The following is a 15,328-nucleotide window of genomic DNA, read 5'->3' on the forward strand; positions in this document are numbered from 1 at the left end:
TAGACTTGACCTTTTCCGTTGTGTCTCTTTGAGGAGGATGACTGACTCCAGGCAGCTGATGAGTGTACAGAATAGGCGTTTTCTTGTTGGGTTTGTGTGGTTGACCTCTGCCCTGCCTGCTGATTCCTATAATACAGATCAGTGACCAGTGAAGCCAGAATGCTCCCTGCCTGTCTCTGTTATAGACACCTCAGCAAGGAACAGAAAAGAGGAAGAGGGCTGAGCTTGAAAGCCTTTACTTAATTGCTAGTAGAAAAAATGGGTAATAAGAATGACCTTGCACCTTATTTATTGACCAGATCTCTGTGAGGACAAAGTACTTGACTTGGTTCTGTATCACTTGAAAGGCTGGCTCTGTGGCCCATAGCTGATGAGTAGGCGTAATAATATAGGGTAATTAAATTTTGTGCTTGCAGACACTTATATGTGAGGGAAGATTTCCCTCTCAAAAATTGCAGGCTCCTTATCATAGAATTTTCTTCCTAATCACAGAATTTTAAGCTAAATTTGAAGCAGCCATTTGCCACTTGCCATCTTTTACGATAGCCCAAAATACAGCAGGCTATGTATGAAAAGGCAGGAAGAGAGCTTACCAGCTACATGAGAATGAGGGCCAAGAGCAACCCAAGTGGGCACAGATGCTCAGGCTGCCTGGTATTATGGCTTTCAGTTTGTTTTCCTCTCTCTATATTAAAGTAACTCTTTAGTTATATATAGTTATATATGTATATACTATATGCATATACTATATATATGTATATATATTACCTCAAATTGCCTTTCAGAGAAAGCAATGGCACCTGTCTTTCTCTTGTACTCTGTATGGATCAGCTTGTCACCCTGTCTTAGGTTTTTCCTCCTGCTTTGCACACTGAAGGCAAAATAGCACATGTAAAAATGGGACAAATTGCTTCTGTTGAGGCCCGTTGTGGGAGAAATCAGGGTGAGCCCTGATTTGCAGAAGGGATCAGTTTGTAATCAACTGCATAGAAGGCAAATGGATCTGCAGGCCACAAGTATCCTTAGTAGGATCAGCAGTGGTATTTTGCTCAATATGAGCTTGTAATCAAAAATTAGGGAAAATGTTTTGCTGAAAAATATTTGGTTGATGATGCTTTCTGAAGAAAGTGTCAGGTTGAAAATTAGAGGGACTATGTGTCTTTCTTTGCCTTGTTTTGATAGGAGACCTTGAGCTAGGGTCTCCTACCCACCTCACAACTCATGCTTTTAATAATTTTGTGAGAATCTTTAGAAACCTGTCCTTGATACCCAGCCCGTGTTCTTTTACATGAGAACTGATGGGATCTTGTTTACACACTGAACTGTGCCTAACTATGGGGCAGACTCATGGCAAGGCCTCACTGGAGAAAAACCCATGCCAGCTGCAGCATTTCTCTAAGGGCAGCTCGCAGCAAGCCTTAGCAGACACTGGAGGCAAATCTTTGCAGTCAGACATTTGGTTTTGGTGGTGCTTTTCTGTGTGGAAGTGCAAGTACCTGTGTACCGCTGGAGACGACAGAGGATAAGACAGTCTAGAGAGCTGAATTCAGGATCCCGGCATGGAAGTGGACGGTGGAGATGGAGAAAGGATGGAGAAGGCCCATGTCCCCAGTGCCGTGTGGCTGATGCCCAGCTCCTGGCCCCGTGCCACGTAGCTGGGCCCCAGCGCCTGGATTGCTTTTCTGGCTGTTTCTCCCCGTCCCCCTTCTCCTGCCGGTGCCCGGGAGGCGGCTCCCTGTCCGTCTGCGGCGCAGGGAGTGCTGGCTGCCGCTCGTTAGAAGAATTCCCCCAAGTCAGACCTATGGTACGAGCCGTGTGAAGCGGAAGACAATTAGGGGCTTATTAGTGTCCTGGGGAGACGTGTAACTTGTGTTGCTGGGACTTACCAAAACAGCGAGAGTCTTACCGGCAAGCTCCAGCCGAGAAAAGACTGAGGGATTGTCTCACCTAATTACGGGGAATGGGCCTCTTTGTGTTTGTGATTCGGTACGGTTGTCCGATCGCTTTTCTCTGGCTGCTGGCTCAGGCCGAGCTGGAAGTGTGCTAATTAGAAGAGAAATGGACGTAGTGATCCTGTCAGCTCTCGTTACCGGCGTGGACAAAGCCGAATATTATTCTGAGGCAGTGTTTTGTGAGTGTCCCTCTTCCAGCTCTCATTAAGGGCAAGGTTGGTGGACGGAGAGGGGACTTGACCACATGGGTTGGCTAATGGAGCACAGTTACCGTTACTGTGCTAATTAACGGGCTCAGGAGGCAAATGTTTCTCCAACCAGCGGTCCCAGCAGCTGCACCTGGTGCTTCCAAAACCGAACCATCTCGCTGGGCAAGCCAGGCAAACACTGTGTGTACAAGCAGAAAGGGAGTTATGTGTGATGCATCCATCAGCCGTCCAGAAGTGCAGAACAAGTAAAATGGTCATCAGAGGGATGGAAAGGACACAGTGCTGCAGTAGCAGCAGGTCCAGCTCCAGCAGTCCTTTCTCCCCGGTGACCCTTCACATAGAGGACAATGTGTCAGCTTTTGCCCCTGGAAAGTGGGTAGCAAGGAGAGAGCTGAGGAATTGCCAGGACCTCCAGGTGCCATCAAGAAAGAAATATCCTGTGAGTTGTTATGATCATCACAGCTCTCCGTGTGGCCAGGAAAGGGAAAGCTGGAAAAAATGAGAGATGACATGGAGGTGAATCTGACTATTCCTCTGTGTGTTGAAGATGGGATGCTTGTGGTCTGAGGTGAAAAGCAAGATGTACGTACAAATCAGGATGATTGTTTTGCTCCAAAAGGCAGTTAGGCAACATTGAAACGATGCACAAAAGTTAATGTAGGTGAAGATTATGACCAAAGGAGCCATAGAAAATGCTAAAACCAAAATGTGTGCTTTCATGCCATTAACCTGAAACTACTACAGTGAGAGAGTGACAGCAGTCAGTGACCTACTACAGAGGGAATAGAGAGAGACAGAAGATGAAGCAGGAGCCAGAACAGGTCTGTAGTGTCACAGCAGTTGAGATGGCCTCAGCAGAAGGGAAGAATAGTGTGTGCTGAGGAAGTGGAAGTAAGTAGTTTTATTAACTCGTCACACAGACTTTCATTTTAACACATAGGTGTTTTATAAACAGGGTAACTTGCACAAGTTAATTGCTGGTTGATGTTTCCAAAGTTATGGGAATGTATTAGTGATTAAGTTTGATTTGGATGTTATGATCATTCTAAAGCTTTGGGCTAAATAGTAAAACATATAACCATGTCTTAAACCTTTTGATTTGCTTTCTCTCTTTTAACAATGTACTCATTTCATGCACTCAGACATGCTTGGGTACTGTTCTCAGACATCCTTTGTCAAGGGTTAAAGTTGCAAGAGGTTCCCTCTTTAGTTTCTTGGGTTTTTTTCCTCTGGTGGTGAAGCTGTTCCAGCAGGAGGGTTTGCGTGCTTCCAAGTCTCTGGCAACAGTCTCCTGTCATCTTGGATGGAGCTTGAACTCTGACTTGTGCTTGTGCCTCCTTGTTTTTTCTGTCTCCAATAGCTGTGAACCAAACAAGGATCCTTTTGCCATGGCAGTGTGTACCCTATGTCCAAGCCCTGCAGTCCTGCAGAGCTATAAAAGCCTTTCCCTTTTTACTGGGGTTCATTTCCTACTGGCTGCTGTGATGGCTTGAATCTTAGGAGTATTGATCTTAGGAGCCTGATCTCCAAAGAGGGCTTGAGAAGTATCTTCTCTGCAAAGAGGTTTATTCTAGAAGGAGGAGATGTATAATCCTCTTACTAAAACCCAGAAGGAAAGGAGAAAAGCTTTATTGCTCCTGCCTTACCCCAGTGAGCTGGCAGCTTTTATGCTGCCTCACAAATAGAAAGAGGCAGAGACAAAGGTCTGAACACTCTACCTGAGCTGAGGCTCTCTCGTGGATGCTCAGTGAAGCCCATGTCTGCACTGCTTTCTGGTGTCACAGCAGAACAGTTTCTGAAAAGGAAAAAACAACTGCCTAGTTACACCATGTGGCCACTTCAGTCTTGGTCTAAGGAGGAGTCACAAATCACTGGAAGAAAACAAAAGGCCATCACACCCATCTCCATTTTTGCCCTGTGGAAGCTCAGGAGTCAAGTCGCCTCCTTGTGTAAAGATTGTGACACTTCCCATGTCAGGCCTTCCTCAAGAGATTGGGCTTTACTGGCAGGCACCAGGAGAAAAGACACACTGCTGGTTTTTCCAATTTATCTCTGTTTCTTTGCCCAAGGAAGTATTGGTGTCCTTGCTTTTAACACCTCTATTTGACTGGCCTGCCATCTTGCTGTATGGATAATATAATGTCAAATTTCTGACTTCCAAATGCAAATAAGGATCCACTGAGCATTAAAAAGTATTGGTTTTGTGTCTTTTTGAGGATGGCATTCTGATAAAGAACATCCATCATACAGATTAACAGTACTCAAGAAAATATGCAGATGGAGGGAAAGGGTGCAATGGCATCTTGTGGCTTTCATCAAGACCTCCTGGCATTCATGTAACATGAAGGTAAGGAGTATGGTACCTGGCCTGTGGGCGGGAGTGGTGTTTGGAGGACATCTCTTCAGCAGTTTGAGTTCTCAACTGCACTACTAAAGTCATTGAATTCATGGTGACCTCAGCAAGCATCAAAACTCTATTGTGCTCTGCATCAGGGAAAACACATAATTAGGTGAACGTTTCTGTCCTCCTGAGAGGTTATGAGAAGATGAAACAGTAAAAAGATGGAAGAAGAAAAGGAGACATCAAGATGTAAAGTCTTGTTAGAGGTAATCTGGCACAGTTCAAACCCAGTAACTTCTTAGCCACAGTCGAGTTGCCCTTCCACTGCTTCCCATCTGGTTTGTTGTTTCATTAAATAGATGTGGGCTTTAAAGTAAAGAAAGAAATAGAAATGCAAATGCTTAAGCAACCAACAGGCATAAGAAATTTAAATAACAATAAATTACGATGCAATACCAGACATTTTAATTGTTTTTTTTTAAAGACCTCTAAGAACTATTCTATGAATTTAATTTTTGAGTGACTTTATGCAGTGTTAAAGGTTTGAGAATTTAAAAATAGAACTCTAAAAATTAAGCTTTTTCACAGCACTGTTAACTGCCACAGTGTGTATGGTGTACGCACATATTTAGGAGAGAGCTATGAGGATTATGGAGACCCTGCAAATAATAAAACATCTTCACTGATGTAGAACACTTACTCTGACCTTGCTGAGCCTTTTACACTCAGGCACAGAGGGTGTAAGTGCTACTTTGCAGATTTCATGTAATTCCATACTTGTTCAGTCCAAATGTTTGCTGACAAACCCATGCAGGAAAAATGTAATTTTCCTAATTTAACCATGTTGAAAATCTTGCTATTGCTCTGATGATCTGTGGATCTGATCCTGCCTTCACACAGAACATTAAAATGATCACTTCAGCTCTTTAGGGGGCTTATAACTATTTTTTCTAACAAAAGAGAGATAATTTCTCTCATTCACTTCAATAATTTGGAAAGGGAGAAATTTGCTGCAATAGATATTAGTGTACCCCATTTGTGTATGCATCTGGGTAAAGTTTACAGGGATTTTATTAGCAAGTATCAAAATATTATTAGCAAGTTATTTTGGTGGGAGAGGACTGTGGAAATAAAGTGATATGGAAGACTGAAAGAAAAATACAGGTAAGTGAGAAGAATTAGGGACTGAGAAACAGGAACTTAGAGGACAGGAGACCAAGATAGGTAAAAAAGTACATTTTGAAAGACAGCAAGGCATGGGCAGGAGGTTGGAGCAAATGCAAAGGAGTGAAGGAGACAGACTGGAGGCAGACTGTTATAAATGCAATATAAGAAGAAAAATAATGAAAAAATCAAAAATAGGAAGAGGTGGTGGTTTCCAGCAAGAAGGAGGTCACAGAAAATAGTAAGTTTCATGAGCAGTGGCACCAGCCAAGGGAAGTGTGGTTTTCCTTGTGGATGTGTCTCTCAAGACTGCATCATGTGTGGATTCTCTGATACCTTACAGGAGGTATGCTGACACATTGGATTTCTTTCTTAGACAATAAATGTAATAAAATGTACTGAAATGTACAGATATGCATTGCCTACTTGGAAAATTGTCTGAAATTAGCCTACAAGTTCAAAAGTCATTGGGACACCCATGTACACCTGTGGATGGATGCTAAGATTAGATGATTAATAGCTGAAATTGCAAATGGACAGAGTGAGTGATAGAGAATGGGAAAACATTAGGAAAATGGGGATTTATGTCTGTGTTAATACATTTAATTTGCTTTATTGCCATTTCCTTCCCTGGTTTTATAATTTTTAAAAAATGAACAAGGATCTGTTTAAAGCCCTCCTCCCAAATCAGGCTGACTTCACTGTATCCACACTGCTTGTTTCTGGGGAGAAAATTCTCTTACAGCAGTTTTGTCTCCAGCATGCAACAAAAGAGATTCCAGGAGCTGCCCTACCAGCTACACCATCCAAACCTGCCTGGAACCTCACTGAAAGCATTTATGGGACAAAAATACTGCAAAAGCCTTCTGGGGTGAATTGTAGCTCTGTTACTCAAACACTTCAGCTGTTTTTCTGCTGTGCTACAGAGCTAATTCTTATCTCATTGGTTCCTGTTGCAGTTATTCTCATCTGGTGTTTTCTAGGGACCTCCTTGTGACTCTACACTGTGGTTTGGACAATACTTGTATTTTTACTGGCAGGCCATTTTATTTTCAGCTGCTCTATCCCTCATGTCCTTCCGTATTTCACTCTCTTAACAAAATTTCCTGATTTTCAGGCAGAAGGTGTCATGTCAAGAGGTGCTAAATAGGACAGAGCTGACTGCTGATCTCTGGGAGGGAGATCTCTCCTGCTAACACAATACCTTTTAATGCATCGTTATCCTTTATTTGTGGGTCTCCAGCCAATTTTTCATTCCATCTAGTGGTGTAGCCAAACCCATTTGCATTAATTTTGAGTAGGATTTATGTATCAAGTCTTCACTAAAATCCAAATGTATCAAATCCATCGTGTTCCCATCATCCACTAATTTTGTAATTCTATTTTAAAAAGCAATCAGGTTTCTCCAGCACAATTTGTTCTTTAGAAATCCCTAGTACAAATGCTTGTTTTCTTATCTCTGAGTGGTTAGCAATTTTCCCCCCATTTTAAAAAAATTCTTTTGTTTTACTGGCTATAGATATTCCTGGGAACTCCAAATTTGCTTTGTTTGTTTTGTTTTAATGATTAATAGCACAATTCCTTTCCCCTAGTCAGCTTCCTAGTTTTTGTAACATAACAAAATTATTGTCTGTGACAAAAAAAGTAATATTTGTCATTTTCCTTGCAGCAAGTGGATAGATGTCTCTTTTGTCCTGAAAACTTGAGTGTACAGGCAGGGTGTTACAGAGCTGATGAGCCAAATGTGCTGTCAGTGAAACAAACGTGTGAAATCATGGACTTCTTAAGTGAATCCAGTTCACTTATTGCCTGGCAATATCCATTCTGGTCAATTGTTATTGCCTACTGAGTAAATATCAAGAGGGCATTTGTACATGGTTTTATTATAATGTCCATAAAAATCTTAACCTAAGATTAAATAAAAATAGCATCCAAATAAGCTACATCCATATTTGTATACATATGTAACCTATAAGTATTATTGGGGGAAGCTAACAAAATGAACACTATATTATCAGAACAGTAAATTAATTTTGTGTCAGCACTGGATTGAAGACTGGTCATCAAAATAATGCCTAAGTAGTCAGCCCCTATAAATTCTGAGAAGCTGTCCTACCAGGCTGGTTATAAATCCCAGCTTGGAGCTATACCAAGTAAACAGTCTGTACTTTCAAGGGCTAAGTATCTGATGTCTTCTCATGTCTTGCACTTACATAACTTCAAAATACCTTTAGCTGGGAGAAGGTATGGGTAGATACTCAGAATCAGCTGTCCCTGTACTTCTTTTCTCAGAGTCACTTTTCCAGGTCTACAGGAGGTACTGTCAGTGCCTTAGTCAGAAGTCAGGGTCAAACCTTTTGATGCTTGTGCCTGACTTGTGCTGTTGGACTGCAATTCATCCAATACCCCCATGCCAGTCCCATGTTTGCCAAAGTGCCTTCTTCACTCTGAACTTTTGGTCCTTACTTGGAGGTACAGAGAGATGGATTCTAGGAAAGAGGAACTCACTTGGTCTTTTACTTTTTTCAAGGTGACCAACAGCTCTGGGGCACTCTAGGAGACTAATACTCCCAGTGACCTCCTGATCTAAAAAGAGAAAGGTTTCCTTCTCTTTCATCCTTGTGGTTCACACTGCCTTGCAGCAACTTCAAACAAATTAGATATAAGATCCCCCTTGGGACTCTCCAATTTAATTCAAAACAAGTTTGCAACAGATCAGCACTGCTGTGCATGAACATAGCGTCATCTAAGCTAAATGTTCAAAAATAATCTTTATTTTTTACAGCATGGAAACTGACCGCTTTTGGTTCTCTCACCTCAAAATGTTAAAATGCAGGACACATAAGGTGGTTTGTTTTTATTTGGGTTGGTCAAATGTCTTGAAAAATTCCAACATTTAAAGGAAAATTTAATATAAAATTCCTACAGAAATAATGGGAACAATACTAGCACCAAGGTCAGGCATTCAACATTTATTCATCAGCAAAATAAAAATACATTTGTGCTAATGATAAATTTCACAATTTCTATTCCTTCTGCTAACTTAAAATGAGATAAATGTTCTTATTTTTCTTGCAAACAAGATAATTACAGTAACCCTCTTACTCCTGAGCAAGGCAATCGATCAGGTATCTTCTCTTCTGAAATGCAGATACTGATAGAGAATAGTTACTTAGCAGCCCTTCAAGGTGAAAGATGTTTGAAATTATATAAAACGTCTGTGCAGCTGTGTACACTCTTCTGCTAACTGGCTTCTCAGGCACATGAAGTTAAGTATGTGGATCAGAAATTTGTACATCGTGTACTGCATTTGGGTTGGAACTGTAGAACTTTGATCCTGAGGTCTCATTTAAGCTGAAAATACAAGCTGGTTTTCTGGTGACTGGGAGTTATGTCACTTACATAGGAAGCACCAGAAAAATAACTTTCTTTGAACTTCAGAACTGGAGGTTGACCTGCTTGGTGTAAACATGGGCTATGGATATTTGTTAGTTTTTGACACTGTTTAGCAGGATCATGACTTAAAATTCAGCCTTATAATTGCTTTGGGAGAGTTGTCATCCAGCCTTGCAGAGTAGGTCCCAATAGAAAGATGTACAAACAGGGGCATATACATAGCAGTTATGACATGGATTTTAAAGCAACGTTTCATCAAGCTTCTGATGTTGGCATCATAATTTTGAGCTACTTCATGCAGGCTCTGTGTATGTGAAAAAAAATGTTTCTGGAGCCACACTCAATAGAAAGAGCTTATTTTGGGGGGCCACTCCCTCCATATGTTACAGAAGAAATTCTTAGGTATGAAGAAAAGCTGGAAATATTTCAGAAAAATCAGAAGCTCTCCCTCCAGGCATTCCCACTCCTCAGGTTCAGAGCAGTCCTCTCAGCGTGTTGTATTATCTCATGCTGCAGAGGTACCCAAATTAAATGGAGAAACTGGAGAATCGGCAGGTCTCTCTTTTAGAAGTCACTGATTACAGAAGGTGGTGTGGACAGATTCAGACACAGCTTCAGCTGCAAATGCAGTTATGAGGTAGGCCTTTGTGGATGGACACGTGGTGCAGGGATGTTAGTGCTGAACAACTGCTTGTATCTGCCAGATCAGAGAAGAACAGATGTAGTCAAGAAAATCTTAGTGTTTTACATCTAATGCTCTTCCTCCTTGAAATACCTGAGCTATATCCAAAGAGGAAAGCAACAGAAAGGCTACCAAGGAACAAACTGTGGTTGCCATCTGAGCACAGTTCTCATCCAGTGACACAAATGACTGCTGCAGCATCTTGTGCTGGCCCAGGTATCAGCAACGGCATCCTTGCCACTGCTCAGGTAATCAGCTTTCTAAAACACTCCAACCTGCTGAAAGTCCAGATTGCTTTCCAAAATGGTAGTCTTGCCTCCCTCAGACAAACAATTTGCTAAGACTTCCTCCTCTTTTGGATTCCCAAGAACAAGACAATTCCAAAGCCAAAACTTCTGAGATAAAAAGTAAATTAAATTCTAACAGGTTACCCTGTCATTGATCACAGCAATAGTTTCCATTCTGCTAACTTACCTGTAAAGCTTATGTCTAGTTTGTGTAGGGATTACTTGCACTTTTACTACTGTAAAACAAACTACTGGTATTACACACTTTTCCAATTTTTTTTTTCTCCAGCATCCACAGACTTAGTACAGAAAGGAGTTTGCCTAAATTTAATGGAATTATGGATGTACAAGTGACCTGTATTTAAATACCAATAGCTTGTTATATATAAAAAACCAGTCTCCCTGGCTGAAATGACATCAGCCCAAGTCACAATATACTGTTATAGGATGGATTTCTCTGAGGAAACACCTCTCAAATAAATGATCCTATGATATCCTGATTCTTACATCAGTATGACAATCCTAGTCTACTTACCACTTCCTCAAAGATCAGATCTGTTACTGCTTACCCAGAGCTTTAGAACTGTGTAGAATTTCCTGCTACTAGAACTAGCCCCCTAAGACTGGGCTCAGCAATTTCCTTACAGACAGAAGGAGCTCCTGACTCAGTTATCACAGAATCATGAACGTTGGAAAAGACCTCTAAGACTGAATCCAACCATTAAGGTAACTCTGACAGGTCTGCCACCATATCCCTAAGCACCACATCTACATGCTTTTGTAATACTTCCAGGGATGGTATGTGGGACTTCTGGCTTCCAGATATTTCTTGGGAATTCAGGCAAATAATCAGTACCAAAAAGGCAGTTCTCTTAAAGCTTAGACCTCAGAAGAGTTATGGACCCTATGAAACATTCCTTCTTCTGAAAGGAACTCAGCATGACACTGTGGCATTTGGTGGGTGAGGCTTTCAACAGCAAGAAAGAGGTCTGAAGGTTCAGTGAATTAAAACGTGCAGAATACATTTTTCCTATCTGGATCTACCTCAGACATCCTGTTAAATGGGGGCAACCACTTAATCTGCCTCCATCCTAGCACTCCATCCGTAAGCTGATGATAACGCTACATGAGCTCACAGAAAATGTATATGGTTAAATGTATCCCTGTTTATGAGATTCCTTCATCACTCTTTGAAACCTGTGTCAACACAGAAAAGAGGAAGAAATTCATGAGGAGGTAACCCAGTGCTAAGCCTAATGCTTAATATTATTGCACCAATGTACAGCCTTTGTATTTACACTACAAGGCAACAGCCTTGTAATAGTCAAAATGAGAAATGGCCAAGGTTTAGCCAATTTCAACAATGGATTTAGGGAGAAAAAGAGGAAACTACCTGTCTGGGCTCCTCCAAATAACTCCTCTCCCAGGTTCTAAATGATAAATGCCACTATAAAAGTTGTTGGGGTGTTCTCCTCTCAAATGCAACTTAAATTATGGACACCTTCTCCTGAAAGAGACAGACACGGGAAAGGTTCTAAGCAAGTGAGCAAAATTTATTTGTCACATGGGTCCATTTGGCCTCTGTACCATGAATCATCACCCAGGCCAGGTGTGTTTAGGGTAGAAAGAAGGAACAACAAATAGGAGAAAGGTATTAAATAATGATTTCCACAGAGAACAGTCAGCTTTACCCAACTCCATGAAATTTAAACAAGAGAGATTGAAAATGAAACATTATTTCAAAGGGATAAAGGGCAGTGTACAAGTTAGCTGTGGAATGTAACAACAGAATATCAAACCAAGTTGTTTAGTCAGGTCTCTAAAAGCCACTGCTAGCAATATGCAGATGAGACACCTGTATTTTTCATCCCTTGTGATCACACCAAGAATGTGAGGATGGCATAGCACTTTCAGAGGAGCCAGAGGCAGAGGAATGATGCCAGTGTGCGAAGGGAAGTGTCTGAGAAGGTTACAATTGCAATGCAGCTTCCTCTGGCTGAAGAGCCCCAGTGGTAAAGTCAAACTGTGATTTACGATGTTTTCTTAGATTCTTCACCAGAAGAGTTGTGTGCAATTTTGCCAGGAGATCCCATTCCTTCAGTTTCTGTTATCCAAGTCTCCACTGCCCATAGCAGTGCAAAATACCTTGGTATGAATGAAACCTGTGTCTGCCCGAACAGTCCAGCTATTACTGTGCCCTGTGGTCATTCTGCTCACCAGCATGGCTTACTGCTCAGTCCTCCTCTCAGCCACTTTCTGTATTGGCTTACCACTGAATCCTGATCCAAGCTTACTAACCAGGCACTACATCCATGATGCCTGGGGCAAGACTTCCTGAAGATGAGATGGAGTCTAAGGAAGGGTGGTGAGCCCTCCCACAGCAACAAGAAGCCATCGCAAACCTTTGTGACCTTTCAAGTACATTTATCCAGCCGCATCCTCTCTGACATAATTAGGTGGCAGTCTTTTAAAAAGGCATCCTCTGCCCCTCTCCTCAGTATTGCCAGGAATATCCCAGATCTGTGAGCTGCCATAAGACATCTGGCAGTCATCTTCAAGTAACCTGCCTTGTGCTTGCTGAAAATGGTGAAGATGGTTTTATGGTCAAGGCCCAGGGTATAGGGCTCGAAAAGCTGGAACCAGTGTAGATTTTCAATGTAACCTTGGTTGTGTCACTTAGCCTCTCTCTGCTGGGATCCTGCCAGTTCTACAAAAATGAGATAAGGATACATTTGTAAATCCAGAGGACATGCCTGAATTTTCCATTGAGGGAGATCAATAGGATGTTAGGCAAACAGCTCTCTTGCTATCCTGTTATTTGCACGCACCAAAGAGCAACTGAGAAAAGTCTTACTGAAAAAATATTCCCTTTTTTCAATCAGTAGTAGTATGATGCAAACATGAAGTGATTAATGATGTCCTGCAGTACAGCAAGCATGGGTGCTTCCAGCCTGCTGGCAGCTGCTGTGGACTCCTGCTGAAATGATGGACCTGTGGCATCCCTCCATCGCCCTGGACACCCTGCTGGGGCCATGGACATGGTGGAGGATTGCTGCCACAGCCTACAGGGAGCTGCAGCCTTGGGAGCCTTCATCCCACGCACATCTCTCTCCCTTCCTGCCTGCATGCTTGGCTTATTGTCCTTGAGCTCCCAGCCCATCACCAGCCTCCAAACTCCTCTCCCCCTGCTTTAGCCCCACAGGGAGCCCTCCTGCCCTGCAGCATCCCTCACGCTGAGTCCCCTCTGGGGTGTTTGTCCTCCCGACGCCCTGCGGCCACGGCCCCGCCATCCCATCTCCCACAGGGCAGCCTCACTTGTCCCCACCCTGGGCCGCCCAGGTGAGTGGGCGGCAAGCGGGCACCAGAGGGGAGCTGCACATCACCTGACCCCCTCCAGCTGATTCCCTCAGACAGGACGTCAAGTTAATGAGCCCTCAGCCCTGTAATTAGCTGTCAATTACCTCAAATTAATCAACTCCTCGCCTAATTAAGCATAATCGGCAGGTGGGCAGAAAACGGGCCATTGTGCGGGAGCCATGAGAAAAGCATGGCTGGCAAACTTGTTTAGGATCAGCGGCGCATTCCCGGACGCCGCGCCACCGACACCCGGGCGCCCGCCCCGCTCGCGGGCGTCCCGGCCCCGGCCCCGGCCCCGGCCCCGGCCCCGGCCCGCCGTGATGGCAGCGCGGACAGGACAGGACAGGGCCCCGAGGGGCAGCGGCGCTCCCGCCCTGCCGGCGTGGGGCAGCCCCCGTGCTGCCCGGGGCCCGGGCCTGCAAAGAGCCGTGGCCTGGGTTTGGGGGGCCGTTTCTTCTTGCGAAGTATCCGTACCATCCCGCCCCACGCATTTTCTCTCCCTGCCTTGCTGTGCTTTCTGCGCTCATGCCTTTCTCATGTCCCTCTGAGAAAGGGACTGAAACACACGCCCCGATCCCTGACCCAGGTCTTCCTCAGATCTGAGCACAGCAACTTAATGGCATGGAGGGACATCTGGGTGGAAAACAGGGTTTCAACAGGCACTAATTACTACCTATAAGAAATGAGTCATACTGAATTACTTTCTGTGTGGAATTAACGCAATCCAAGAAAGTCCCCATCCATCCTCCAGAGGTCTGTTTGGCGAAGGGGAGGCATTCCCCGCCGGGGCCAGGGAAGGAGCAGGGCTCCTGCCAACTTTTGGATGTCACTGGAGCACAGGACGCAAACTGCTCTCCACTGGGCCGGGGACCAGATGCTGCACCCTGCCCACTAAATCCCACTGAGCACCTGCTTTATCTAGAGGCAAAGAGAGCACGGTATCCTTCTGAGCTGTAGAGAAGAAGAGCTCGGGAAAATGCAATTTCATAGTAAAAGTATTGTGCTCAATATTAAAGTGAAAGGTTTTGATTATGCCTAGAAAGTCCTCTTTTTTTTTTTTTTTTATGTAGCCAGATTATCACCCAGCGCGCTGGATTTACACTGCATTAGCGATTGTCAAGATTAGAGCAGAATCCCCAGATAACAAACAGGAACACAAGACGTCAATTTATGACATAATAGCAATAGTAATGCAAAAATAATCATAGTTGAAAGAAGGATGCAGTAGAGGGCAAGTTGAATATCTTGGCTTTGAAGAGAGCCACTCCAGCATTGGAGTGGCTTTGATTAAAAATCCCTATTATGTCCATAAATATAATTTTATACTTCTTTTTCCTGACAGAGAGGAAAATCAGCAGCCCAGCACAGGTCTGGCAAAGTTGGTGCATGAAACCACCAGCAATTATAGGGACAAGTTAGGCAATGCAACCTTCCCCCTGGAGCCTGCTAAGTGTCTATCCAGGTCACAAAAGCTTCCTGGACCTCCCAAAAGAAGGTGTACATAAAACTTGGCATTCCTGTGCCTGCAGCTACTTGGAACACAAGCCCCAAGAAGAGAGGTTGCAGGCAGCCAGCCTCTGCCCTGCAAAGGGTGTGAGAGAAGCTGTGGAGTTGCCATGCTGGGGAACGAGCTGGATCCTGGCAGCTGGCCTGACCCCGAGGGATTAGAGACTCCCCCACCTTCCCAGCTCACATGGTGGCACACGCTGCAGCCGAGCCCATGAAGCCCCCTTTTTTTTTTTTTCTGCCTGCCCTATTCTCAGTCAAGTGCTTATTATTGCAGCAGGAGGCTTGGGCAGGGACCCCTCTGCACACCTAATGCAAGAGCCATGAGATGCTGGGGGACTCAGTGGCCCCTCTGTCCCCTTGTCAAGGCCACTGTTTTCCAGAGCTTCTCCTGCACTTGCCATCTCTAGGTGATCACTAGATGCTTCTGGGGG

The 15,328-nt window shown here is 43.8% G+C and overlaps 2 long non-coding RNA genes across 2 annotated transcripts; both read right to left on the bottom strand.

Moving 5' to 3' along the window:
* Positions 1-2,908: 2,908 nt before the first annotated feature.
* Positions 2,909-4,646, bottom strand: LOC148223374 (uncharacterized). Its single transcript, XR_015804622.1, has 3 exons — positions 4,525-4,646; positions 3,880-3,956; positions 2,909-3,760 (listed from the first exon to the last, which is right to left on the bottom strand). It is a non-coding gene; the product is annotated as an uncharacterized LOC148223374 (long non-coding RNA).
* A 6,917-nt stretch (positions 4,647-11,563) lies between these two features.
* LOC148223375 (uncharacterized) lies at positions 11,564-13,600 on the bottom strand. Its single transcript, XR_015804324.1, has 2 exons — positions 13,493-13,600; positions 11,564-12,738 (listed from the first exon to the last, which is right to left on the bottom strand). It is a non-coding gene; the product is annotated as an uncharacterized LOC148223375 (long non-coding RNA).
* Between the last annotated feature and the right edge of the window lie 1,728 nt (positions 13,601-15,328).

This window comes from Sturnus vulgaris, chromosome 6 (assembly GCF_052056855.1).
Source record: "Sturnus vulgaris isolate bStuVul1 chromosome 6, bStuVul1.hap1, whole genome shotgun sequence".
Classification (NCBI taxonomy): domain Eukaryota; kingdom Metazoa; phylum Chordata; class Aves; order Passeriformes; family Sturnidae; genus Sturnus; species Sturnus vulgaris.